General features: G+C 48.3%; 1 long non-coding RNA gene across 1 annotated transcript in view; it reads left to right on the top strand.

The window, feature by feature from the left end:
• The first annotated feature begins 1,575 nt into the window (after positions 1 to 1,575).
• Positions 1,576 to 26,466, top strand: part of LOC138247372 (uncharacterized) — a 114,138-nt gene continuing 89,247 nt past the window's right edge. The window contains exon 1 of the long non-coding RNA XR_011194473.1: positions 1,576 to 1,948. This is a non-coding gene — a long non-coding RNA (uncharacterized lncRNA). The remainder of the gene's footprint in view (positions 1,949 to 26,466) is intronic.

The following is a 26,466-nucleotide window of genomic DNA, read 5'->3' as shown; positions in this document are numbered from 1 at the left end:
TTCAGAGGAGCTGCCCCTGTTTATCTGTGATATTCATGTATGCTCTCTACATTTCGCTGAAAAAAAGTCTACTGGTTCTCTACATTTTTCTGTTACTTACACTGGCTCTACAGATATCTTTGGCATATTCTTCCACTATTCCCTCACATGTTTCCGTGAGATATCTGCTCCCTGCATTTCCCTGATATACACCACCAAGAGCCTAATGTACAAAAGGACTTTTCTTATTCTGTGTCTAAGGGGAAATGTTTAATTACATATGACCCAAAACTCTCTGTATGTAATTGTGATCTGTCTATAGTTCTATGTGAGATTTCACTTATGATAGAACCAAATCTGTATTTTTTTCAGTTGTACACCTCATACACAAAATTGCTTTTAAATAAACCTACCCACGATCTTTGAACATAGCCCTGCTCTCTGTATTTCTCTGCTATAGTCGTTTTTTCTTTCTTTCATTCTTGGGAAAAATCACCCTCTGTACGTCTCTTTGACGTTCGTCCACGCTCTTTGCTTGGAAATGCACTCTCTTAACCGCAATTTTCCACTAAACACCCCCGTTGAATTATTTTTCTCTATAACATTCTCTACTACTCTGTGCAAGCACCTGTTAACTTATGCAATCCAGTCGCCCACAATTCTCCGCACTTCTGAGATTTTTGTCACTGACCCACAACATCAATTGCATTTTGCATTGCTGGTATTTGGTTATGCATGATTATTCAAGTGTCTCCAACAATATTCCTTACTTTTCACATTCCACTGAGTTCGTTGTCCTGCATTCTGAATTTTTAAGCGATAGTTAGTGTAATAGCAGGGAATTATCTACGCTATTCTAGGGTATTCACTCTCAAGCCTCCACTGCTTTCATTTGCCTGGAAAATCCATATCACACCCTCTGAAAGATATTCATTTGTATTCACTTTCACTAGATTATCATGTCAAACAAAAGGCTTTACCCGCAGCGGAGGGTGAAATTAATGACATGAACACTTTCTACCTGCATCTTTTCTCCATTCAACCGTTGTTTCTGCATTCCTCAATATTTACCCCCAGTTTGGTGAGAAAGATACATTTTCGACAGTTTCTGTATTTGTACCTATTAGTGGTATAGGCAGTGTGGAATGGGCCCTTGTGCAACGACCCCCTCTATTTCCTCTTGTCCCCAGTGTCACTGTACCTGCTGCACAAATGGAAACTACCCCACTGCTACCTATTCTTCTGTATTTGAACTCTAGTACCACCTTCACCCCCACTCCCACCAACCCCTTTTTTCCCCAAGCCCCCTGCTAGGCTTCCCCTACTTGTGGTCAATGGATCTAATGGCGCCAGTTACATTTCGTCCGATGTACGCCCGCCGTGGCCAGTGTCACGTCCCAAGTCTCCATCTAAACACCTGTAAACACCCAACCGAGCCCCAGGGGCCTGAGGAAATGTGCCAGCTCGGTGGACGGGCAGTGGCGAGGCCGCTATTGTCTCCAGTCCACGCCGAGTGCAGCCGGGTAAACAGCAATAAACAACCCCCCTAGCACCGCAGCTACAGCTATTGTCTGGCTGGTATGCGGGCCTCGGCGGTCCGTGAGGTGCAGGATGGGCAGGCAGGCCTGGGCCTGCCCGTGAAGGGCGGGGGTAGGCCACAGGCCCCAGCCTAACGAGGCCTCTTTCAGACCGCAGCTCGAGGAATGCGTAGCTGCGCAGCTCTCGCCGAGGCCGGAGGGCCTGAAGCCAAACGCGTGTGCGTCATCGAAGCGGCCTGCTGTAGCCCTCCCCAGCCGCCACTGCTCACCAGAGGAGTCTGTGCCTCTCACTGTCGAACGGGTCGTTTTCCTCCGCCATCGGGTCTAACCCTAACTGCTGCCACCACGCACTATTGTATCACCGGTATTTCTAATATCAATGCAAGACGAAATACCTCATTGGCATTATAAACCAGATAAAGCTCTCCAAAGTAAGTATACATAAGTGATATATAAATTAAATGTTAATTTGAACATTGCCCTCACGTGCTCCCTAGCGGCGGATTACGAAACCGACTCTACGGCTAACAGCCCTGCCTGATTTACTGTGCTCTGAACCCAAGGGCCTGGAGTCTAGAGCAGTGGTTCCCAATCTCTTGACTTCTGAGGATCCCCTCCAATCACTACTGAAAGCCAGAGACCCCGAGCAATTTGTACGGTTTAAATTTCAAATATTAAAACAGTAATTTGTAAAAAAAATAATAATACACAAAGTACCCACTAAACAAGTACTCTAATTACTAAAGTTATAATTATTATACATTGACAAAATATGCAAAAATCGAAACATTTTAAATTGGAAGGTTGGTCCTGCATCTAAGTGACTAACTTTACAATGTTTAGTTTTATTTAGGAAAGATGAATCCTCAGGTCAGATTCTTACATTTTCCAAGCATTTTTTTTTTTTTTTTTTTTAGTACATAAGATCTGAGAAAGCTTTTTCACATAAATATGTAGCGGGTAAAGGAAATTAATCCATAAAGCCCTCTCATCTCTCCATAGCCTCATTGTCACATGTCATTCATTTGTTTTATAGCATCTCTCATACGAGTGTAGGGTGTCAGAGCACTTTACAGGGGACTACAAAGTGTAGGATTTACATGTCATCCACACTACAAGGCATTTTCTAAGAGTGGTTGGTTGGTCTGGAGAAGCACAAACTCAGGATTCAGAACATAACACAGTGATTACCGTTGACTTTAATAACAAGAATGTATTTCTACAGAAGCAAACCTTTTTTTAACAGCATAAGGAAAACGAAAAACTGAGAAAAAAACATAACGTTCTAATTTGTGCCATACAGTTTGCATGCAGCTCTTTGATGGCAGTTCATAGCTCAATGTGCTAGACTGCAACTGTAACTTTTGAAGTGCAGAGTAACAAAAGAATCTCTGTAACAAGAACAGTAACCCACTGTGCTACCCACCTAAAATACTGTTCTTTGATACACATTCTTGCCAGCAGGCACATTAATCATCTATGCTACCTTAGATGAGTCAAAATTGACCAGAATTCAGTCACAACACAGTAATACATACCATACCGATTCAGTATTGGAAGGGACACCCTAAACACACCCCTTCCAAATAATGAATCATAAAAGCAAAATGCAATTCAGTAACACGTTACCAAATTGCATTATGCCTTTTGTACATAAAAAAAAGTATTTTGCTGGTCACAAAAAATGCTTTGTACATCTGGCCCTATGTGGCAAGTACCCAGAAGGATTTGTGCAGTCATGCTATATAAATCGATGGTGTGATGGGATAGAGGATTTTAGATAGTACACTGTTCCTAACAGAAGGAAAAGCAAGAACACGGGTCCTGAAGACACTTCTAAATTTAGAAGTGAAAGCCCTGACACATACAATGGATGTCATGCTTCATCATAGGGCTAGCCCCTCGTCAGACCGGCGCTGCAATGTCTGACAGGCCCCACTAGGGAGCTCTTTGCCGGAGATCTTGAATGTAAAGTGTGTGCCGTGACAGATACAGTAGGAGTAAAGTAAACCTACTGTTTAAGAAAAAGCAGGAGAGAGAGAAAATGACTTAAAATTGGCTCAAGGACCTCAACAAAAATTGTTTAATTTAGGTTTTGAGGATCTTGGTCAAGATTAAAAAAACACACAAGAGTGGGTAAGGAATAATGCTCCGCCACTCTACTCATCCAAAAAGGTGGGAAGAGAGAGAGCGGTGAGATCTGCTCAGATCGAATGCATTGTCATCATCTCTTATATCATTGTCATTATTCAATGTCAAAAAGCAGTCATAATGTATAGTTAGGACCTGTAGTGATGGGCTATGCTAGAGTCCTACAGAGGTCAGTGGCATGTAGCAGATTTCTTTAATCATTCCATGACTTTCCAGTTGGCGTCCGCTATCATGCAGTGCTCTGGAGAGACAACCACCTATCACTGTACTGTATCTGGCAGCACTCAAGTGAGAGCAGTCTATCACTGCACTCTGTCTGGTAGAACTCTATAGTGACAGCCACCTATCACTGTACTCTATGTGCCACAAAAAGGCCTTGTTGATACTAGCTGGGGCCCAGGCTGATGGATTTGGATATCATTATTAGGTAAAAAGATTCAAAAGTGAGTAAACAAAATCCCAAACTAAAGTCTGCAAGTGACCATACTTGCCAATATTTTGTTACAAGAATAGTATTTTTTAAGTTTCAAAACCACCAATTTACATAATGATTACATCACTGAAAACTAAATAACAAGACGTTGGATATATCTTAGAAAAAATAGCAGTGTGTCTTCATATGCAGGTAAAATCATGAGAAAAATAACATGAAATAAATGAGTGACTTTTATGCAGGGTGGCTAACCTTAAACTCACCACTCAGTCACCAGCACAAAATGCCTACAAGGGCACCAGAATCTAGCTGGACAGATCCCCAAGGACCTAGACCTGCACCTAATAGAAATGTTTAGTTGGGTTCCATTCATGTACTTATCATTGCTGGCCTCAGTGTCCAGATCCTACAAATACGTCCTGCTGAGTGGAGGAAGCCTAGGGGAATCAATCAAATAGAGCAGCAGATGGTTCTGCTTGAGAGTTTGGGAGTGGTCCTGAAGGGGGCAGCAGGGCTGCATCAGTGGTGCCAATAGAGACTCGGGACCTTGTGCTGAGAGAGTCTGACCCTCTGGCCTAGGATCTGAGTAGTATGGGGTACTGGGGACTAGCAGGTCCTGTGGGAGCTGGAACCGGTTGCCTCAGCTGTGAACTTGGCACTGAAGCCATCCAGAACAAGCCTGAACCGGCAAAGATAGCAGCATGTTGGGGAGTGTTGAGCTTGGATCTGTGCCAACTACAGCAGTACACATCATATCGAGAAACATATGCTCCTGATGCGATTAGTTGAGTTTATTATATCAGTTTGCCATGGGATTCATATTCCCAAAAGGCATCACAGCCGGAAAGAGATGTTGAAAAAATTGAGGCTTGGGGAGTGGGACCGTTTGTAAGCACTATGGCTGCAAAAGACTGAAGCCTAGAATTTTACATAGGATTCAGGGTGAGCTCCAGTGGTTCATAGATTAGGAGCAAGCGTGAGGAAGGTGGTGTTATATACTCCTACATCCAGGGACCATTTAGTACTTTACTTGCTAGTTCACAAAAGATGTTAACATGGCTGGCACCACTACCTTTATGATCCTGCACTTCTTGTGTCTCAATGGGATGTCAAATTGCTGCTTAGCTCCAGAAGAGGCAAGCTTATTTTGCCTTTTCTTAAGACAAAGATTTTAATTCATGGGCTTAGTAGCCTTCTTATCAGCAGCTTCCTTCACTGACCAGCAACTATGCTCAGTTGCAAGGAAAGAGGAGGAGTCAAGAGTTGCATGGGAATGGTTAGGTTGGGATTGCAAAGGAAGGTGTCCAAAGGAGGAAAGACTGTACTCCCTGGTGCATCCCCACAGTTAACAGAGAGGACTGAGACTGGATGCACTGCGGCACATCAGGGAAAGGAGGCGTCCTCCATCACTTCTCTGTAATCAAAATTAGAATCTTGCTCAATCCCTTCCACAACTTGGGGGTGCTCCACTCAGAAAGGGAGTCAGACTCAAACTGATGGTGCAGCAGAATCTCTGGAGCAAAAGAAGATTTGGTTTCTATAGGGACATTGGATTGTATACGTTTGGCTCACATTTCCTAGACCCTAAGAACTAAAGCCAGCTGAAATTGGATGTCAGGTATCATGGGAATGGCTGTGCAATCTCATAGTTATTTGCGCCAATTATGTAGGTGTGGGGTTTGCCTCTTAAAGAAGTGCCTCACTGACTTACTCAAACTTGCCACCTCTGCTCATTTAGGATGTGGGCTGTCGTTTTTACAGCTACACTACTGATAAGCATATGAATGGATCTCAACCAAGCAGTTCTATAAGGTGCAGGTCTAGGTCCTTGGGGATCTGTCCAGCTAGATTCTTGTGCCATTGTAGGTATTTGGCACTGCTGACTGCTCAGGCTCCACCACCAAAGCCAGCGCACGTCATCAAGGCTCTGCACTCGGAAAGAGCTATCTCAAGATCTCTGAAAAGCATGCGCAAGTCACCCAAAAACAGATCCATCTATATTGATGAGAATGTCCAGCTGCAGTCCTTTGTGGTGATGACAGCTTTCACAAAGCACACGGCTTTGTCCTCCTACATTGAATTCCAAAGCCACCATGGCAAACTAGGGCTACATAAATTATATATGTTTGACTATTAAATCTCCTTGCTCTCAGGCTATACCCAGGAGTAGAATATACTAGTGGTTCTTCACCTGTGGTCCGGGCTCATGGGGGTCCGAGACGCCTATTTAGGGGGGCCTGCAACTGCTTAGAATATTGAATGATATTAATAAATTAATAATGAGTATGCAAATAAAGAAGTACAATGTTAAATTGAAGTTGGTATCCTCAGATTGATTTGTGGGAGCAGTGCAAGTGAATCAAACAGAATATAATCTGGACGATGGGTAGCCGCAATTGAATGTAGAAAGGCTCCAACCTTCCCACTAAAATTATTATTATTATTTTATTTTTGTTTGTGAATTAAATACAATATTTCATCATTTGTGTAATTGTTTTATGAATGCTTGTTTCCATATTTGTGTGTATTGTTTTGCAGTTCAAATCGCTGAAATTGCTTAGGCCCATGTTCCCAGATTACAGTAATGATTAAGTGGCGGTCCACAGAAGTCAAAAGGTTAAGAACCACTGGAAACATAAACTTCACCCGGGCAAAGAAGCAGCTAAACAAAAACTGCTGATATCTAAGACCTCATTGACACTACCTACAGGACCATGAATTTTGGTCTCACTATGCGCATGGAATTGTGGCTGAAGTCTTTAGGCTTAGAACCAGAGGCTCAGGCAATAGTAATGAGGCCGCTATTCAACGGGTAGAACCTGTTCAACAAAAAACAACAACAGGAGGGGCGAAATATGGGATATTCGGAGGATAGACTCCTGGTCCCATGTGTGGAGCTCCCAATACTGTATAAACCAAAAAATTACACACACGGTTCCAAAAAGCGGGGAATTGTATCTACCGGTTCTGCATATCAGGGAAACCAAAAGGTTGTAAGCACGAGCCCTCACTCACCTTTCGGTGACATGCTTCATCATGGGGCTATGCTCCTCGTCAGGCCGGCGCTGCAATGCCTGACGGGCCCCACACGGGGGCTCTTTGCCGGAGATCTTTTTGAGCAAAATGCACACCGGTCAAAAGTAGGAATCGAGGATTGGAATGGAAAGGGTTAAAAATGTCTAGAGGTAAAAACCGTTCATATCTTTAATTAAATGTTAGTACCTCTGGCAAGATTAAAAACAAAAAATAGGGATATAGTAAAATAATGTCTACACTCCCCATAAAACGCAGAAACGCTATTTATAGTCACCGACTCTCATACTAGAGGGTAGTGTAAATGAAAAGAGGTGAACACAGGATCCCCTGTGTTACTCTACATCACAGGTCAACATGTTTCTCGCTATGCGATTCGTCAGGACCTCAAAGACGTACCTAATCCTTCAAACACTTGGGCTGCCCATACTACCAGGCCTGCCCCCCCCCCCCTGTCGCACAGTAGCCCTCCCAGTTCCCCTGTTTCCCTGGGCCTCTGTCCCCTGGACCGTGTGCCCACTACCACTGCCCCCAGGTCCCTGTTGTTGTTGGGGTGGTGGGTTAACCTGGGTGCCCTGTAGTGGTGGACACACCGCTGCTTGACGTGTCCTGGAGACAGAGGCATGGGCCCGCTGGGTGGGTGCTGTGCTGGTGTTCCCAGAGGGGGGTAGGTCTGCTGTGGCCTGTGGCTGTCTGAGGGGAACCGACTGTCCCGAGGTCCCCGATGGGCCGGGCTGGTCATCTGGGTCCAGGGAGACAGAGCTGCTGTCATCACTGTGGGCCTCTTCTGGGGGTGGAATGGACATTTCTGGACCCTCCTGGGCGGTGTCGTGGCATTCGGGTCCTGCAGGGGTATAAGAGTATGGTTATTGCTTCTGTGTGTGCCATAGCGTGCAATGGGTGGCTGCCCGTGTACCCCAGTGCTGGCATTCCCTTGTGGGGGCTGTTGTGACGGTGGTTTGGGGGGGGATGGGTATGTGCAGTGGGCATGCTTAGGTGATGGGTGTCCATGGTTTGTGGTCGCATGCAGGGCTTGGTGTTGGGATGGGTGGGTTGTGATGGTGAGACATTAGCAAGGAGGATGTGGGATGAGGGTGGGGGGGAAGGGGGGGTATGATTTGGCATGCCGGTGGGTGGGGGGGGGATGAAGTAGTTGAGATTAGACTTACCAGAGTCTATTCCTCCGCCTACTCCTGCGAGGCCCTCAGGATGCAGGATCGCCAAGACCTGTTCCTCCCATGTTGTAAATTCTGGGGGTTGAGGTGGGGGTCCGCCGCCAGTCTTCTGCACCGCGATGTTGTGTCTGGATACCATGGAACGCACCTTCCCCCGTAGGTCGTTCCACCGCTTCCTGATGTCGTCCCGATTTCGTGGATGCTGACCCACAGCGTTGACCCTGTCCACTATTCTTTGCTATAGCTCCATCTTCCTGGCAATGGTGGTGTTCTGCACCTGTGTCCCGAAGAGCTGGGGCTCTACCCGAACTATTTCCTCCACCATGACCCTGAGTTCAGCGTCTGAAAACCTGGGGTGTCTTTGGGGTGCCATGGGGTGGTGTGGATGAGGTGTGGGGTGGTGTTTGTGGTGATGAGTGTGGTGGTGTGTGGTGTTTTGTGCGTGGATGTTGTGTGAGTGATGGTGTTATGTGCCTGTGAATGCTCTGTACTAGCTGGTGGTGTCTCTCTCTGGCCTTAGTCAATAAATGGTGGTCGTAGGGGTTTGTGGGTGTGTGTTTTATATTGTGTTGGGTGTGTGGGAGTGGTGTTTGTATGTGTATCAGGTGTGTGTATTTCAAAATGTCCAATGTGGCAGTGTTTTGGAGCTGTGTGTGTATTTTGACCGCGGCGGTGTGTACCGCCAATGGAATACCGTGGTTGAAAGACCGCCGCGTGGATTCGTGGGTTGGAATGGCATGGGCGTGTTTCTGTTGGCGTGACGGTGGAGGTTTGGTCATCGCCAGTTTTTCGCTGCCCGTTGGTGTGGCGGACTTTTGTGGAGGTCGGGTTTTTGGCGGTTTGCCTGTTGCGGGTCAGAATGACCGTGGCGGTTTCCCGCGCCCGCGGCGGTGTTATGGCGGTCTTCTGACCGGCGGTAAGCGCCTTTTACCGCCGAGGTCAGAATGACCCCCTACATCTCTTACTACGGTATAGAAAGATTCATCATCTACGTTTGGACGACAGGAGTTTACAAAAACTACATCCATACTTTCAAGTATGCCCTGTAGAATCAGGTATCATCCCTCTACATCTGCCTCCATGTAAGTCATTGCAAAGGGGACACCTGGAGCAGACCACACCAAACCAATACCCCACGGGAGAAGGACGAGTAATTAGCGTAGTAAACCAGGCTTCTCCCTTTCTGTGCCAGCTTGCTTGCTTCCTCATCAGTGAAGTGGGTTTCTTGCAGGCACGCAATATCCACTCTATGCCTTTTAAGGAAGGACAAAACCCTGTACTGCTTCTTATAAGAACCCAGCCTCTGTACATTCGAGGAGAGGAGCTTATACATGCCTGGGACAGACATAGGGGGTTATTACAACTTTGGAGGAGGTGTTAATCCGTCCCAAAAGTGACGGTAAAGTGACGGATACACCACCAGCCGTATTACGAGTTCCATAGGATATAATGGACTCGTAATACGGTTGGTGGTATATCCGTCACTTTACCGTCACTTTTGGGACGGATTAACACCTCCTCCAAAGTTGTAATAACCCCCATAATGTTGTATCTTCAGCTAAACGATCTGCACTCTCTCCCACATGTCTAGAAGGCAGTGAATCCAACACACCAAACATTCAAAAACTCCCACAGAACTTCCCACCCCCCTCCCAGGACAAGCTTAATTAAAGAAACACCACATACATGTCCACATTAGTCGAAATGCCAGGACGCACAACATCATCCCACTGCCTGCAAACATCGCCGAACTTCCCAAGCCACCCAACTGTAGAAACCCCTCCCACCCCAACCGCCCATACGTAACAGTGAGAAAACAATGTCCTCCCTGCTTTCTTTTGTTCGGGAAATCACTTGACTCAGCATGTAAGTACAGTCCATACCATAGGTATTGGTAACTCTGTTACCCCAGGCATCTCAGTGCACCCCATCATGCCACTCTAGTCTTAAAAGGTTCCCAGTGTACAGCATGCATCTCCCACTGAAAATCACTTGCACAACCTCTCGTATGCAGTCGCCAATCGCGCATCTTCACTCAGGTCCAGCACGCACTCGAAGGCAACACATTGGCCATACAATGTCACTGTGTCAATATTCACAGTTTCCAGCCCATTGTCAAAATATTTCTCTCAGTCAAGTGGTACCAGTGTCAGCGCAGGTGTCAGGTACCTGTATCGGGAATGACTTCCCCCGTGTCTGCAAGGGAGTTGGAGTTCTCATTCCACCCCGAAGAGACCTCTCCATGAGCCCCTAAGTGCGTCTGTTGGTCAGCAGTCGTTGTGGCTATCTTGCCATCCTCGTATATCACCACCTTGCCAGTATCCCCTGTTGTGGGTTGTGTCTTTCGGTAATGGCAGTGAAAACGGACCCCACGCTGTTTGCAACCTGTGTGGAAGGCCTCCACTTCAGACAGGGGACACCCTTGTGTGGTACCTACTATATCCAACTAAATTCATACATCTTCCAGAAGCTCAAGAAAGTGAGATTTGCCAGCATCAATGACGCACAGCTTAGCTGGATAAAGGAGTACGTATCGAAGGCCCATAGCCCTGAGATGTGCTTCACCTTAAGGAATGTTTTATGGCATTCCTGTACTTTGTGAGTATGACTAGGAGAGGATAAATCACAATATTCCATCCTTCAAATTGTGGAGTTGAAGTTTCTCTGCCAGCCCTCAGAATCACATCTCTGTCTCTATAGTTTAGCAGACGAGTGATAAGCGATCTAGCCGGGGCATCTGGAGGGGGCATCAGTGCCAGTGCCCTGTGTGCGCATTCAATTAGGTAGGGCTCTAACAGCCCCAACGGCTTCAGCACCTGCTTCACCCATTGTTCCAGGAACTGCTCAGTCGACTGTCCCTCCACTCTTTCCAGAAAGCCCAGCAGGGCATCCTCGGCTTGATCCTCAAGTGTAGTAGTGATTGTAGTCATGTGCGCTGCCTGTTGTTTGAGCTGGCGCACCTCAGCCTGAAGGGTCATGATGTTCGATTCCGCTGCGGTCACTTTGTCGGCCACCCTGAGCAGATCTGCCCAGAGCAGATTAACCTACACCGACACTCCAGCGATTCGTCCCTCCAGTGGCATTCTTGAGCCCTGAATGGCTTCCAGCAGGGCTGCTTGTGACAGCTCCTCTTGGCCAGAGTGCTCCAGGCTTGTCTGGTAATCCTGTGCGTGTTCTGATGTGGGGTTGTATATTGCGTTATAGTGTTACCCTGTACCTGACTCTGAGGTCTATCTTTCCCCATGATGAGGCCCGAACACAGCACAAGACCTCTCCCAGTCTAATGACTGGTCAAAAGGCTGTTCACCAACAGGGTAGTTCACAAAAGCAGGGAGGAGGACCAGTGGCGGGGCAGCCCCAGATAGTGAGGTTGTGTGTGGCAGCGCAAAGTGTTTTTCAGAGTAGGCCTCCGGCTCGCACAGGCCAGTCTCTAGTCACAAGGCGATTCAGGGCACCTACAACCCAAGATCCCGCAGTGCCACCAGGTGACTTACTTGTCCACCAAGCCCTTCAGGTGATTGCCTCTGCTGCTCAAAGGGTCAGCAGTGAACAGATTGTGTGGTCATCTCCATTACTGGTTCCCAGGCTGCTGACCCTGCGCAGCTACTGCAGGCCCTTCCATGCCAGTCGCCGACCAGCTACCATCTGCCAGGAGGCCATCCACATTGTCTGCAGTATTTACCTGCAGTTAGGTCCCTCGCACAAGGGGGCTCCCGCAGAAAGCTTCTGTATGGAGAAAACAGGAAGCATAAAGAAACACGACCTGTTTAAAAAGAACAGAGTTTCCCATTGGGGAATCTGAATGTAGGGATGGAGATGAACTGTCCCCTGCAGACCAGCATCACTGTGTTGGCCAGTCACAGGTGGCCGCAAATAGCAGCCTATTTAATTAAGCTTCATTAGGAGGGATTTTTGCGACCCCCTGTGAAGGAACATTTATAGGTACAACCTACTTCTACGTAGGTTACATCACAAATTTACAGAAAAGTCGCAAAAAAATTGCTGCACAATTTGCACCCACTATTTATGACCTGTCTTTAGTACATCACCTGTATCTTTCTTTTTGTGTGTCTCGTCTCTTCTGATTATGGCTAGCATTCAAGTTGGTCTGTGTCAAGCATAAGTATTTCGTTCAGTCCTGGTGATATTCTTTGTATTCAGGTACTTATAATTTTGATTTTCCTATCCTAAATCCACAACTACGAGGCCCAGATTGCAAAACAGTTCTGGATGAAGTGATCACAATTAATAGGGGATCATTTGAAATCTAGTGATTGACACACAGAAGTGTTCTTGGCTGCTCTCTACACTGTCTTCTACGTTTCTCTAAGAATGAGTAGAGTTTTGTAGACTTGTGCTGTTTTCCCAGTGAGTGCTTATTTTTCTGCCAGATATGTGAAGTAATATAAGGGCAGTTTCTCAATGGCTGTACCTCTAGATCACGCTGCTGGAAGATCCTGGCATCTCGGGGTGTCTATTTTGTTCTGTGCAAGCACATTTGTAATTATTGGAACCCTTTTTTGAAGGGTAAAGGTATAAATAAACTGTGTCAATCTTGCTGTACAGTTTACAATTACTGTTTATTTAGCGTAAGCACAGAAAACTATGAAGGGTGACCCCTAGCAAGCACATAGCTGGAGGAACCCATGTGCCCATAAATTTGGAAAACCTGTGGTGGAATGCTATACAGAATTTATGACTAAGAAAATACCTAAGTTCAATATTCAATCTCTTGATTGTAGTAACATTATTATTACAATGAGTTAATGTCTCTGGATTTAACATTGTCATCTAAAGTAGGGCCTCAATCAGTATTTAGTGAGCAATGTGTCTTTGGTTTGTTTTTCGGACCATGATCAGATATTATGCGAGTTGGAAGACCGTGTAAACATTTTCTAGCATTTTAGTTTCTTGTAATACCATAACTGCGTCCTAAAATGCTATGTAATGACTTTTTGTGGCCTGTTTTAGATTCAATTACAATTCAAAGCAATTGCTTTTTAATTTGACAGTCACTCCAATGATACTCATGATGATCTATTTTTGTGCGTTATATGCCGTTTGATTTTGAATGAAAAAGTGTATTGAAACTAAATCCTGCCAATAAAGAGATTCTGCCCTTTTCAATTAGCTTTTCCAGATGGGTCTGTTGTTTGCGATATCCTTCCTCTGGTTCCTCGCCCAAACTGGCCTGTAATAGCTGAAAATGTTTTCATATGGTCACGTCTGAATTATGGGAGGGTTGTGGTTTTAGGGATGCCCAAAACAACATTTAGAGTCTGCAAACTAATCGAACTGCCACAGTCCGAGTGCATGCGTTAAACCGCTCATGATAACGGTCCCAGCTATCTTGAAATTCACGTGTACACATACCTGGAAATCAAACAACTAACTCAAGCTCGCTCTGCAAAAAACGGATTGAAAAACTTAGGAGAAAGAGCGCTCCGAACCTAAAACATTTTGGTTTGGAACTCTTTTCTCTTGGATTTAAAGAAAAAAATTAACAAACTGAAATTCCGAAAAACAGTGTAACACTTGGCTCCTTCAACAAGCAACAGAATCGCTGGTTAAAGAGATGTTTAAGCAGCAGGGGCCACTGGCAGAGAGTAGAAATGTCATTTGAGGGGACTACGAGGACGATTTGAAGAAGTCTAGAAGGCAATGCGGTACAGCAAAAAGATGTGAGCGTTTGCCAACAACATTTGAGCGTCAACAATGGGAATATTATGGCAAGTTGGGTAGGTTCAAAAGGCTTGGGATCTTAGCAGAGTGGTGATCAAGGTCTGTAAGAAGGTCAGTGACGACCAGCCAGGGTTTGTGAGGGCTGGCTATGGAAATGTCTGAGTCAACTCAGGCTTATGAGAGTTGTCTAAGCTTCTTACAGGGGCATCCGAGGGCCAGACAAAGGTGCCTGTGAGTGACCTGTGGACAGCTTATGGTGAGCGAGGGGCATGATGATGTTATCAAACATTGCAATCCAGATGCGACGGGAGTGCATCCAGATTGCAACTGTTGGTGTGCTTCCACAATTCGCCAAACCCTCTGCCAACCATTCAATATGTAGATTAGAAGTAGACCCAGGGAAAGGAGAGCTGTACAAGAGAAAGACATAGAGGCACTGGATATCGTCCCACTGATAAGTTGCGTAGCTTACTTGAGCTGCACTGCAGGACTGTTACTATATAAAAACAGATGACTTTAATGTTGCTATTGTCACGACCCTGGCACCTAACTTCTAATGTTGTATAAGATAAACCTTTTTATAATTTATGTGTTTCATACTTTCTATAGTGAAATGAAACACGCTGTTTTCCTAGAGCTGAAACACAATTAGAATTTACAAAACAGATGTAAATAATGAGCTACTATGCATTGTTTGCTAATGAAAACTACCTTTAAAGGTATGTGATAATGTTCTGTGGTTCGGATTATGTTCAATGGAACTGGTTGCAAACTGAGATGCAGTTCCTATTAGCTCCTCTTACAGAACAATGCAAATGCAATATAGAATATGCAATTCATAATAAATGACTGTGAAATCAGTGAAATACGACAGATTGTAAGCATAGATAATGAACAATCAAGCACAATGTAAACTTTCCTAATCCTAATAGATTACTCCTTGCGAAAACAAAAAAATCTTTATACTTCACTATAACAGTTCACAATCCTTAATGAATGACTGAAATAATGAGATAATGTTCAAGTCTATTTCCTTTAACATGAATGTTGTGCTAGAATAATTAATCCTCTGACTTCGATTCTGGTTTTCATCAACATGTAAGAATAACAGACTGTGGGGGTCATTCCAACCCTGGCGGTCATAGACCTCCAGGGCCGGGGACGGCGGATGCACCGCCAACAGGCTGGCGGTGCATCTAGGCCAATTCTGACCGCGGCGGTAAAGCCGCGGTCAGAAAAGGGAAACCGGCGGTTTCCTGCCGGTTTTCCCCTGGCCTGAGGAATCCTCCATGGCAGCGCCGCCATGGGGATTCCGACCCCCTTCCCGCCAGCCTGGTTCTGGCGGTTTTGACCGCCAGAACCTTGCTGGCGGGAACGGGTGTCGTGGGGCCCCCTAACAGGGCCCCACAAAGATTTTCAGTGTCTGCATAGCAGACACTGAAAATCGTGACAGGTGCAACTGCACCAGTCGCACCCTTTCCACTCCGCCGGCTCCATTCGGAGCCGGCATCCTCGTGGAAGGGGGTTTCCCGCTGGGCGGGCGGGCGGCCTTCTGGCGGTCGCCCGCCGGCCCAGCGGGAATGTCAGAATTACCGCAGCGGTCTTTTGACCGCGCTGCGGTATTCTGTCAGGGGAACTTTGGCGGGCGGCCTCCGCCGCCCGCCGAAGTCAGAATGACCCCCTGTATGTTTTCCAAAATTCCAGCTGTGGTCATTGTGTATCTTGACATCTTAGCAAGGGTGCTCATAACCACAAGGAACTTATACTCTAAACATGCAAGATGGGGCGTAGCCAAGATGGCAGCGTGCTAGGACGTGCCTGTCCAAGCTCCGCCGCCCTGGCCCAGAACACCGACGACTGGCCTTGTAGGGGGACGTCCTGAGGCCCCCCCCTTAAGCGCCGGCCGATGCTCTTGGCTGGGGGCAGCCCGACGGGGGTGAGCGGCGCGCGACGCTGCTTCTGGGGAGCGAGGAGCGGCCGGCCCCGAAACGTGTTCAGGGCTGCCGAGCGGCTTGGGTGGCGCCCTGGGCCGCGAGGCGGTGCCTCTCTTCGGCGGCTGCCTGGGCCCTTTATTGAAGGCATCGGAGCCCCAGAAGGATCACGCTGGGCCCCGTGAGCTGCGGGGGCACGGAAGGGGCTTAGACCCCAGGCTTGGTGGGCGCCTTGGGCGCGGAAGGTGCCCCGTTTGAAGGACCTGGTCAGGGGCTGGAGGGGAGCCCCCCCTCACCATAGGGTCTCCCCGGGACCGTGGAGGGACCTGGAGGCGCGGGCAAATAGAGGAGAGGCTTTCGTTTTGCCCCGAGGTCATCATACTCACCAGCAAGGACTATAAGTAAGTGCGGGCCCCTGTGGGAGGCTGCAGAGGCTACATAAGGCGAGTATTCGTAGGAGGAGGCTACACAGTGCGAAGGTCAGGCGCAATCTTTGACACGGAGACACCTGGTGATTTACTCCCGGACTGAGCTTTTTGAGAGACTTGGGGGAGTGACCCGGCGAACCGAGTCCGTGCCCGCGAGCCATGGCGCCGTCCAAATCCAAGCGGGAACGCTCAGTGAGAGAAATGTTGACAGGGGCCCGCATGGCATCGGGGGGCACGGCGGAGGATCTACTGGCGACGAGACCCCTGGAGGGTCGGACGGAGATGGAGTCGCATGAGGTCTCCCCTGTCACAAAGGGCTTTTTGACCTCCCTGTTTGATTAGCTTCGGAGCGATATTCAGGAGCTTCGTAGGGACAAATCCCAGGAGGTGAAGGAGCTGCGTGGAGATGTTACCTCCCTGGGAGATCGAGTGGGGCAGCTGGAAGATGGCGAAATTCCTCGTGGTGAAGAGGTGGCAGGCCTGCAGCAGGAGGTCGTCCGTCTCCGAGAGCAGCAGGACCTCCTCCAGATAGCGGTCGAGGATTTGGAAAACCGCTCGAGGAGACAAAATATCTGCATCAGAGGGGCCCCGGTGGGGGCGGAAAAGGAGGACATTGGAGAGTATGTGGTGGGCCTTTTTCACTCTCTGCTGGGCCCGGAGGACACTCAGGAGATAGTCCTGGACAGAGTTCATCGGGTGGGCCGCGCTGGTGGCCCTGGAGACCGCTCCCCGGATATCCTAGCCTGTCTCCACAATTTTGTGCTTAAAGAAACGATCCTACAGCGGGCTCGCAATCTTCAGCAGGTACTTTTTAGAGGACATGAGCTCCAATTATTCCACGACCTCTCTGTGCAGACCCTGCAGAGGTGGAGAGAATTTAGACCTATTACGGTGCACTTGCGGGCGCATGATGTGTCTTACTCCTGGGGCCACCCGTTCCGCCTGGTCTTCATGTGGGAGGAACAGCTCCGGCAGGTGAGATCCGTTTCGGAAGCATTTCGGATCTTGGGCTTGGAGGAGAACTGCCAGGACGCGAGTCAGGGGGTGGCCTTGCCTGTTGGGGGCCCCCCACATTGACGGCGCAAGGAGAAAAGAAGGAAACTGCAGCGCCCTACGGCCTCGGAGCTGAGGTTGGAGCGGGAATCCGTTCTGAACAGCGTGGCCACCGGAACTTCAGCCTAGAGGAGCCGAACTGCGGATGGCCTTGATGCTGACGGCTTGTTGGCCGCTGAGGAGGGTCAGGGCGGCGGGGGCGTTGGACCTGGTTTACCAAACATGGATGGTTCTACGGCCCCGTGGACACATTCCCTCGTGAAGTTGGATGCGCGAGGACTTCTCGGTTGTGAGCACCTGTTGTGCACATTGTTTGAATGTTGTTGTGTTTCCCTGCGATGCTAGCTTCTGTGTGGAGATACTCTCAGGCCTTGGTGTTTGAGGTGGTTCATCTTCTGGCCCGGGGGGTGTTCTTCCTGTGAGGTCCCTTCCTTTTTGAATACTTCTCTCATTATAGGGTATGATTATTAAATGTACAAGCTTGAATGTCCGAGGGCTTAATAATCCTACGAAGAGGCTAGCCGTCCTGTCCGCCTTAGAGAGGTCGGGGAGTCATAAATGCCTGCTACAGGAGACACATCTCGTCCCAAAAGATATTTACTGCATGCGCTCTAAGTGGTTCCCTAGGCAGTTCTGGTCTTCGGCATCAACGAAACATGCAGCGTTTGTGATACTGTTGCCGCGCTCATTCCCTGGGGAAGTGGTGACAAAACTGCATGAGGTGCAAGGTAGGCTTCTAGCCATGAGATTGAGACTGTGGGTTTTTTCCTTCACAATTGCTTCTATAGATGCGCCTAATTCCCAGCAGGAAGTCTTCCTAAAACAGGCTTTGACCCCGCTGTTACAATCTCCGGACGGTGCTATCCTGGTGGGGGGTGATTTTAACCTGGTGATGGATGGTGATTTGGATTGCTCAGGTCACCGGTATGGGCAGACGGGGTCAATGACAGTGGCGGGCCGTCAATGGCTGAGTGAGTGTGGCCTGGAGGATGTACCCCACGTTAAGGGACTATTCCTTTTACTCGGCAGCGACCAAGACATACGCTAGGCTTGACCTTTTCTTGGCCTCGCAGGAGTTTCTTCCCCGGGTTAGGGAGTCAGTGATCGAGCCTCGAGCCCTGTCGGATCACGCCCCGGTTACTGTTGAGGTTGTCATGAGTATGGAGCGCGTGGGCATATTGGGGTGGCGATTCAGGGACTCAATGCTTCAGAACGGTGCAACAGTAGAGGTGATTCGTAGCGCAATAATAGACTACCTTAGCCTTAATGATGATGGGACCACTTGCTTGGCGACGCTGTGGGAGGCACTGAAGGCTGTATTGAGGCGTGAGGTGATGTCGCTGTCCGCTAGGGATAATAAAGCAAGGAGATTGCTTAGAGAGGATTTTGAACAGAGGGTGAGAGTTTTGGAGCGTTCACATAAACATACCAGTGCTCCGAGAGTCTGGCGAGAGCTTGAGAAAGTGAGGAAGCAGTTGAGGCGGTTGGATTGAGACAGGGCAGAGTATGCGGTAGTGCGCCTTAAGCATAAGTATTATATAGGGAGCAATAGATGTGGGAAGCTACTGGCTCATCGGTTGCGCGCGCAGCGCGCGGTGTCAATGATAAAAATGGTTCGCTCTCCCTCGGGAGCGGAAGCGCGCACGAGCGACCAAATTGCAGAGGCCTTTGCGGAATTCTATCGGGGACTATATGGGGCTGAGGATCCCGGTAATGCATCTCCGGAGGCCTTCCTAGAGGGTATAGCAATTACTTCTTTGACCGAGAGAGAGGGTCGACCTCATTAGATCAACCCATTAGGGCGGAAGAGGTCATATCAGCAATTTCACGTTTGCAGGTCGGGAAGTCACCTGGCCCTGATGGTTTTTCCACACTTTTTTACAAAACCTTCTGTGTGGAACTTGTACCGATATTAGTGCGACTCTTCAATTCCTTTCGGCAGACGGGGGCTCTCACAGCCAGCATGCTGGATGCCACTATTGTGGTTATTCCGAAACCGGGGAAGGATCCCGAGGAGTGCGCCTCCTACAGGCTTATCTCCCTCTTGAATATCAATGCCAAACTGTTCACTGGCATACTCGCACACCGTCTCAATTATTACATGGCGGGCCTTGTGGATCCCGACCAAGCAGGATTTATACTGCATAGGCAGTTTAGTGATAACACTAAGAGACTGCTCCATCTATTGGATAAAACTGATCGCTCATGCAGGGAGGCGCTCTTTCTCTCTATCGATGCCAAAAAGGCGTTCGGTAGGGTTCATTGGCCATATCTGTTCACGGTGCTAGAATGATTCGGACTGGGCCCGGGTTTCATGGCAAGGATCCGTTGTATCTATCAGGCGCCTCGGGTGGCGGTCCGGGTCAACGGGACGCTCTTGTTGCCGTTCTCAATTCAAAGAGGGACCCGGCAGGGGTGCCCGCTATCGCCTCTCTTGTTTGCGCTTTATATGGAGCCCATGGCGCAGCGGCTTCGTGATGACCCTCAGATCATGGGAGTGAAGTTTGGGGGAGATGAGCACATCATTTCATTGTATGCGGATGATGTGATTCTTACCCTTGCGGAGCCTGCGACCTCACTGCCTGCACTAATGGAGATATTAGATGAATTTGGATGGGTCTCGGGATTCCGGATGAAAATGTTAAAGTCCCAGGCCATGAGCAGGTTTATTAGTGTCGAACATGAAAGAGATCTTAAGGCCCGATTTCACTTTATATGGTCTTCCTCAAAACTCCCGTACTTGGGGATTGACTTAGGGTCCACTGTTGCTCGTATGGCGATGCTGAATTACACGAAACTGACCCGGGAGGTGCAGCGCAACCTAGAGACCTGGGGGAGACTTAAACTGTCTTGGCTGGGCAGGTTGGCAGCGGTGAAGATGACCATCTTACCACGCGTTCTGTACATGTTCCAGGCACTTCCGGTGGCGCCCCCGCCACGGACGATAGCAGCCCTCCAAACAGCGGTTCTAAAATTTATTTGGGAAGGAAAGGCGCCGCGGTTACCACGTCGGGTGTTGTATCGCCCTAAGCAGGAGGGAGGATTGGCGGTCCCCTGCCTTTTACGATACTTTAAGGCAGCACAATTGTGTTTCTTATTAGAATGGAGTCGCCCTTCTTCCGAGAAACATTGGTGTTTCATGGACCAAGCGGTGGCAGGTTCCAATATATGGAAGGAGCCCTGGCTCTGCCGCCGCCACAGAGCGCGGGGGTTGTATGCGTTCCCGGTCACGGAGGTGTCGATGAGGGTATGGGATGTGGTAGCTAGCAGACTGGGCTTGACGACATTCCCATTCCCAATGACTCCCTTAGGTGCGAACCCTGATTTTGGCCCGGGCCTGCAATGGGAGACACTACGGCGTTGGTATGAAGGGGGCTGCAAAAGGGTAGGTTACCTTTTCGATGAGCAGGGGGTGATCTCCTTTGACCAGATGAGGGAGGCGTATGGCTTAACGGAGGCAGACAGGATGATGTATTACCAAATACGGCACTGGGCCATGTTGCCAGCCAATAGAGCATTAATAGATAGGCCGTTAACACTGTTTGAAAAATGGATCTTAGTGAAAAAGGACGATAAGCGGGTGATTTCGGAACTCTACGGTCTCCTAAGGGGGGAAGCCCGTTCGCCTAAGACTAATGGTCAGCTGAGGTGGGAGAGGGAACTGGAGAGAGAGCTTTCTGATGAGGAATGGGAGGGCATTTTCTACAGGACTCACCACAGGCTGTCTCTGTGTCTACAATGCGGCAGGCACAGAGACAGCCTATAAGGTGGCCTCCTATTGGTACTACACCCCAGCAAGGATTCATGCTTGGGATCCCACTAAGTCTAGCCTTTGTTGGAGGGGCTGCGGGGGCGGTGGGTCGCTTGTGCATTTAGTATGGCATTGCCCCAAGCTTCATCGGTATTGGGAGAATATTATAGATACTACTGATGTTGCGTTTGATACTCAGATCCCCAGATTTCCTGCGTATACTTTGCTGGGCCTGCCTAACCCGCTTACTTTCCCCCTGAGATCATTGAAGGGACGGCAGATGGCCTTGGCCTTGAACGCGGCACTGCAGCTGTTGTTGGCCGTGTGGGGGACTGACAAGATCCCGATGGTAACTTCATGGCTCCACAAGTTGTGGTTCATTCTCGCTATGGAAAAGCTCACTTTAGCTTCACAGCAGTGCAGTGGCGACTTTAAGGAACTCTGGCAACCTTTCTTACAACTACTATCCACGGAGTTCACAGAATTGACATGTCCGGCCTACCTGAGGGTGCTGGAGTTGAATTGAGCGAAAGGGAATGAATGAGCATTAGAGATCTGTACGTAGGACCAAGATCACATTGGAACAAGGCTTGGGATCGAGTGATGGCTGTATGATGTGCCAGTAGCAGGGAAACAATGTTAAAGTTTTTATCATGTTTATTGTCACTATACATGGAGCATGCCTCATACCACGGCAACTGTATTATTTTTGATGCAATGCATATGTGATGTTTATAATTGAAAATAATAATAAACAGATTTGATCCATAAACATGCAAGATGGCTACTACCATTTTCAAGCCTCACAAGACTTCTGGGGCTCCATGGGACATTTAGGGGGTCATTCTGACTCCCGCCGGCCGCGGTAACCGCAGGGCCGACGGGAGCCGCCAGAATACCGCTGCGCGGTCATGAGACCGCCGCTGGTATTCTGGGTTTCCTGCTGGGCTGGCGGGCGACCGTCAGAAGGCCGCCCGCCAGCCCAGCGGGAAACACCCTTCCACAAGGATGCCGTCTCCGAATGGAGCCGGCGGAGTGGAAGGGGTGCGACGGGTGAATTTGCACCCGTCGCGATTTGCAGTGTCTGCATGGCAGACACTGCAAATCTTGGTGGGGCCCTGTTACGGGGGCCCCTGCAGTGCCCATGCCATAGGCATGGGCACTGCAGGGGCCCCCAGGGGCCCCACAACACCCCATACCACCATCCTGTTCCTGGCGGCCAAAATCGCCAGGAACAGGATGGCGGTATGGGGGTCGGAATCCCCATGGCGGCGCAGCAAGCTGCGCCGCCATGGAGGATTCCCCAGGGCAGCGGAAAACCGGCGGTACACCACCGGTTTTCCGTTTCTGACCGCGGCGTCAGAATGCCCTTGGGAGCACCGCCAGCCTGTTGGCGGTGCTCCCGCGGTCCCCGGCCCTGGCGGTCCATGACCGCCAGGGTCGGAATGCCTGCCTTAGTCCTCCTTCTCTTTGCTCAAGTGTTTAGAGGAGCGTGGCCATCAGAGACACGAGGTATCTTTTCAGGCAGCACCCAAACTACCTTGGTATCTTCTTCTGCTCTTGAAGATGCACAATCTTAAGAGATTAGGAGTAACATGTCCCTGCATGGGACTGGCATACAAAGGTAAGTGTGTGCCACGCAACATGGCAGGTGTATAGGGGCAAGCAGAGGTCCACTTAAAGAAAAAGTAGAGGGGTATAGGGGCAGACTGAGGGCCAGCTAATAGTGACTGATGGTCACTTGTAGATTTAGAACCTATGTGCACTGATGGTCTCTGATGGCCAACTGTTGGTCTCTAATGATGCACAGAGCGTCAGATTTTGTCTGAGTACTGCCAGAGGGACTCTCAAGGGGGATGAATACTTGATTGTGGTTGGCCTGAGGTAAATCTGGGAATATTTTAATGACAGCTGAAGGCCAGTGAGAAGCAACTGAAAGTCTATGGGGCCTGGATCAGGTAATGGGATCTGGTCCAGATAGAATAAATCAAGTGTGATGGCTAAATTATCCATCCCACATGCAGTGTTTCTGCTTAACGGATGGTGGGGTAAAAGGGCTGTGGAAGAAGCTCAGTCTGAAAAGTCAACTTTCAGCACTCTTGTGCTACACCCTCTCCATTCTGTCAATCAATCTGTGAGTGTATATCCTGGCCCTGCATTGAGGGAAGGAGCATAGGTGTACAGAGTTGGTGTCAGTGAGAAAGCTGATGTTTGACACATTAAGTACAACATTTGCATGAATGTTGTTGTTTGGGGAAGAGGGTGAGTATTTTTTAGAGGAAGAGAGTATATGCCTGGCCAGGTGCCCTTCCAGACTAGCAGTGTCCCTGCTTGTTGGACGCCTGTTCCCTTTCTCCTTTGGTGTCCATAGTGTCAAAACTCCTTTCAGGGGTCACAGGGCAGGCTGGAGTTACTTGACTCAACTGTGGCAGCTATGACCTTTTACTTCTGCTGTCCCAGGGATCCTCCTTAACTGTGCCAAGTATTACCCCTTCAGCACTTTACTCTCAGTGGTAGCGTAGTTTGAGCAGTCAAAGGCTTCTTAGGGTAAGTGACGGGGGTAGATGCAGTGTTTACAAAGGCACAAGTCTCAAAGTATGCTGAGCAACCCCAATAAATGCATGTCCAGCAAAATGCTTGCTTTTATGAAAGAAGGTAGTATTTACATATAAACACAAAGTGAAATAGGGCACACGACAAAGAATATACACAGACTCCATAATCCTGGCACTCTAGCGTTGTACGGGCAAGACCCTGAGTCCCACATCCCTCTTTACTGACTGTTGTTATCCTCCATTTACATGAGGTAACATTCAGGCTAGACCCCCTAATAGTGAGTATGAGTCTTAGAAGTTTCACAATGGCATTTAAAGTCGTAGTGCCTCAGCACTGTAGTGCACTAACCAGAGCACGTTTCCCCAGTAGCTCTGCGGCCCGGTCATCAGTCTTATCCGCTTCAGCTGGTGTTTCAATAGGTGAGGCTCAGAAGCATGGCAGGGGACTGGAGATGTCCAGCAATTCGGCTTCGCAATTGATGTGTGCAGACGGCAGGCATTGAACTGTGGTCTTGTCGCTGCAGGAAGCCCACAGTGCTCCCTCTGAGGTCCGGTATGTCTCCCTTATTCCTGCTGCAGGTCTTTTCCTGCTTCTTGTTTCCAATGGCAAAGTAGATGCTCTTGTTACAAAGGTCACAACCCGCTATGCTTTACATCGCAGGGCCTCTGTGTGGGAGTTGATTGATATGGAGTGATCGGATAAATTAAAACAACACAACCCTTCAGAATAGTGCTTCACGCACAGAACCAGACTCGACAAGATGGAGTCGTGAGCCAATGTAAAATGGAAGCAGAGACCAATGGTCCATCGTATATTACAATGCATTATTTCATTGCCCTTACACTGCACCACTGTTTACCTTGCACGTAGTGCATGTAGCAATGCATGCCACCCCTGGACCATTTGGCCAACTTACCAACTAAGTATACCCTATAAGCTGAAATGGCAAAGCTCTTGGGCAACACTGAGATAGAACGTTAGGCACACACTGAATACAACAACATAACGAAATTAAAATGCAAATTATGATAATGATTACACCAAAGATATAATGCAGTTGACCTAAATCAGGCAACCATCCAAACAACCAGTCCCACCACCCCTTGTCAACATCTTGTTTCACCCCCTTCACTAACTTATGCAGGGCCTCTATGTGGGAGTTGATTGATATGGAGTGTTCAAATAAATTAAAACTGCACAACCCTTCAAAATCGCTGCAGTAAATAATCAATAGCAGCACGATTTTGCAAAGCAGCTTTTCTAGTTCTTTGTACATCTAACAACAGCTCAGCTAAAGCAGTTGATGTATGATTATTATTCTTAACTACTAAACATGCAAGTTTATTAATAACTCTAGTGTTATATACTGCAAGCCCTGGCACACCTAGGATAGAAACAGCTAAGCTGACATATTCTGTTTTGGAAAGCAATGATATTTCAGAATCACAGTCTGCAGGCAATTGTATAGTGTCTCTGACATAGCGACAGTGTAGAGCTGTATCCATAAGAAACATGTGAAAGCCTAAGCGTCTCCAGGCACAAGGCCCTCCGGTTAGATTGGCTGGGATATAGGTAAAAAAGATGTTACCGCATGAAAAGAGCCAACCTTTAGGCAACTTAACGTTTTGAGTGTGGCTGACAGCAGGCACCACATTCTGGCAGAACATTGAATTATTTACATTCAAACAGGTCATATCATTTGGTGAGTGGCACAATGTCCGTTGTGCAGCAGTCAGGTTTTTGTTTGAGTTCTCTAGTTTAAGCTGAGCACATTTACCTATTTCAATAGGATCACAGGTCAATGAATAGCACACATCTCCATCCGAGATGTTGAACGTGAGTATTGATGTCATGTTACTCCACAACCGCCTGCCCACCTCTGGGCAATGACGGCAGTACTCATAGAGTGACAGATGGGAGCGAACGTCACTCACATCCACCATTTCATCCTGGTTTGTACCACTAAATTATGCAATAATACCGCAGCAGGAGTGGGCACCGCCACTAGACAAGTGGTAATCAGATCTTGAACGCTTCGCATATTACTCATACAGAAGTGAGATACATTTAGCACTTCCTGCGCCAGATGAATCCAAACATTGTTCGGTTGATGCAGTGACGTCGGGATCTGTGGCTGACGATTGAATCTTTGGGCTATGAGCCCCTCCTGCTCCCCAGTGAAGCCTCCCGAAGGGGCTCCATACACCACACTCATCGCACAGGCACCCCATAGGATGATCTGAAAAGAACAGAAGACAAAACACGTATGATCATTCTCGCAAATAACATTTGTCATCAGGAACATGTTCCCATTTGTCTTGAACAGGACATTATCTGGTCCAGTGGCAATGACATCAGCGGGTTGAGGAGGGTTGTTTTGGGATTCAATCCACATTTTGGCCCCTGGGTTCTTGTCAGTAGATCTGAACCCTCCTTTGCCTCTTACAGTGAGAAGGGCTGGGGCAGTCCCCTTTTTGACAACACCTCCATAAACCGGCATAATGACAATCTGGGCAACGCAATCACCGAGTTGCACCACTAGGTCGGTGTCAACAACGTTCAAAAGAATGACTTTCAACTCGCCCTGGTAGTCTGCATCTATCACTCCTCCTAAAATGTGGATGCCTCTCAGGGCAAGACCAGATCGGGGGGCGATTAGACCATAATGCTCAGGGGGAATCTGAATTCCAACCCCTGATTCAATCAGAGTGATGTCTCTAGGCTTCAATCGATGCATTTGTAAAGCATGCAGGTCA

The sequence above is a fragment of the Pleurodeles waltl genome, chromosome 7, assembly GCF_031143425.1.
Source record: "Pleurodeles waltl isolate 20211129_DDA chromosome 7, aPleWal1.hap1.20221129, whole genome shotgun sequence".
Taxonomy (NCBI): Eukaryota; Metazoa; Chordata; class Amphibia; order Caudata; family Salamandridae; genus Pleurodeles; species Pleurodeles waltl.
This window is presented reverse-complemented; position numbering and strand designations above follow the sequence as displayed.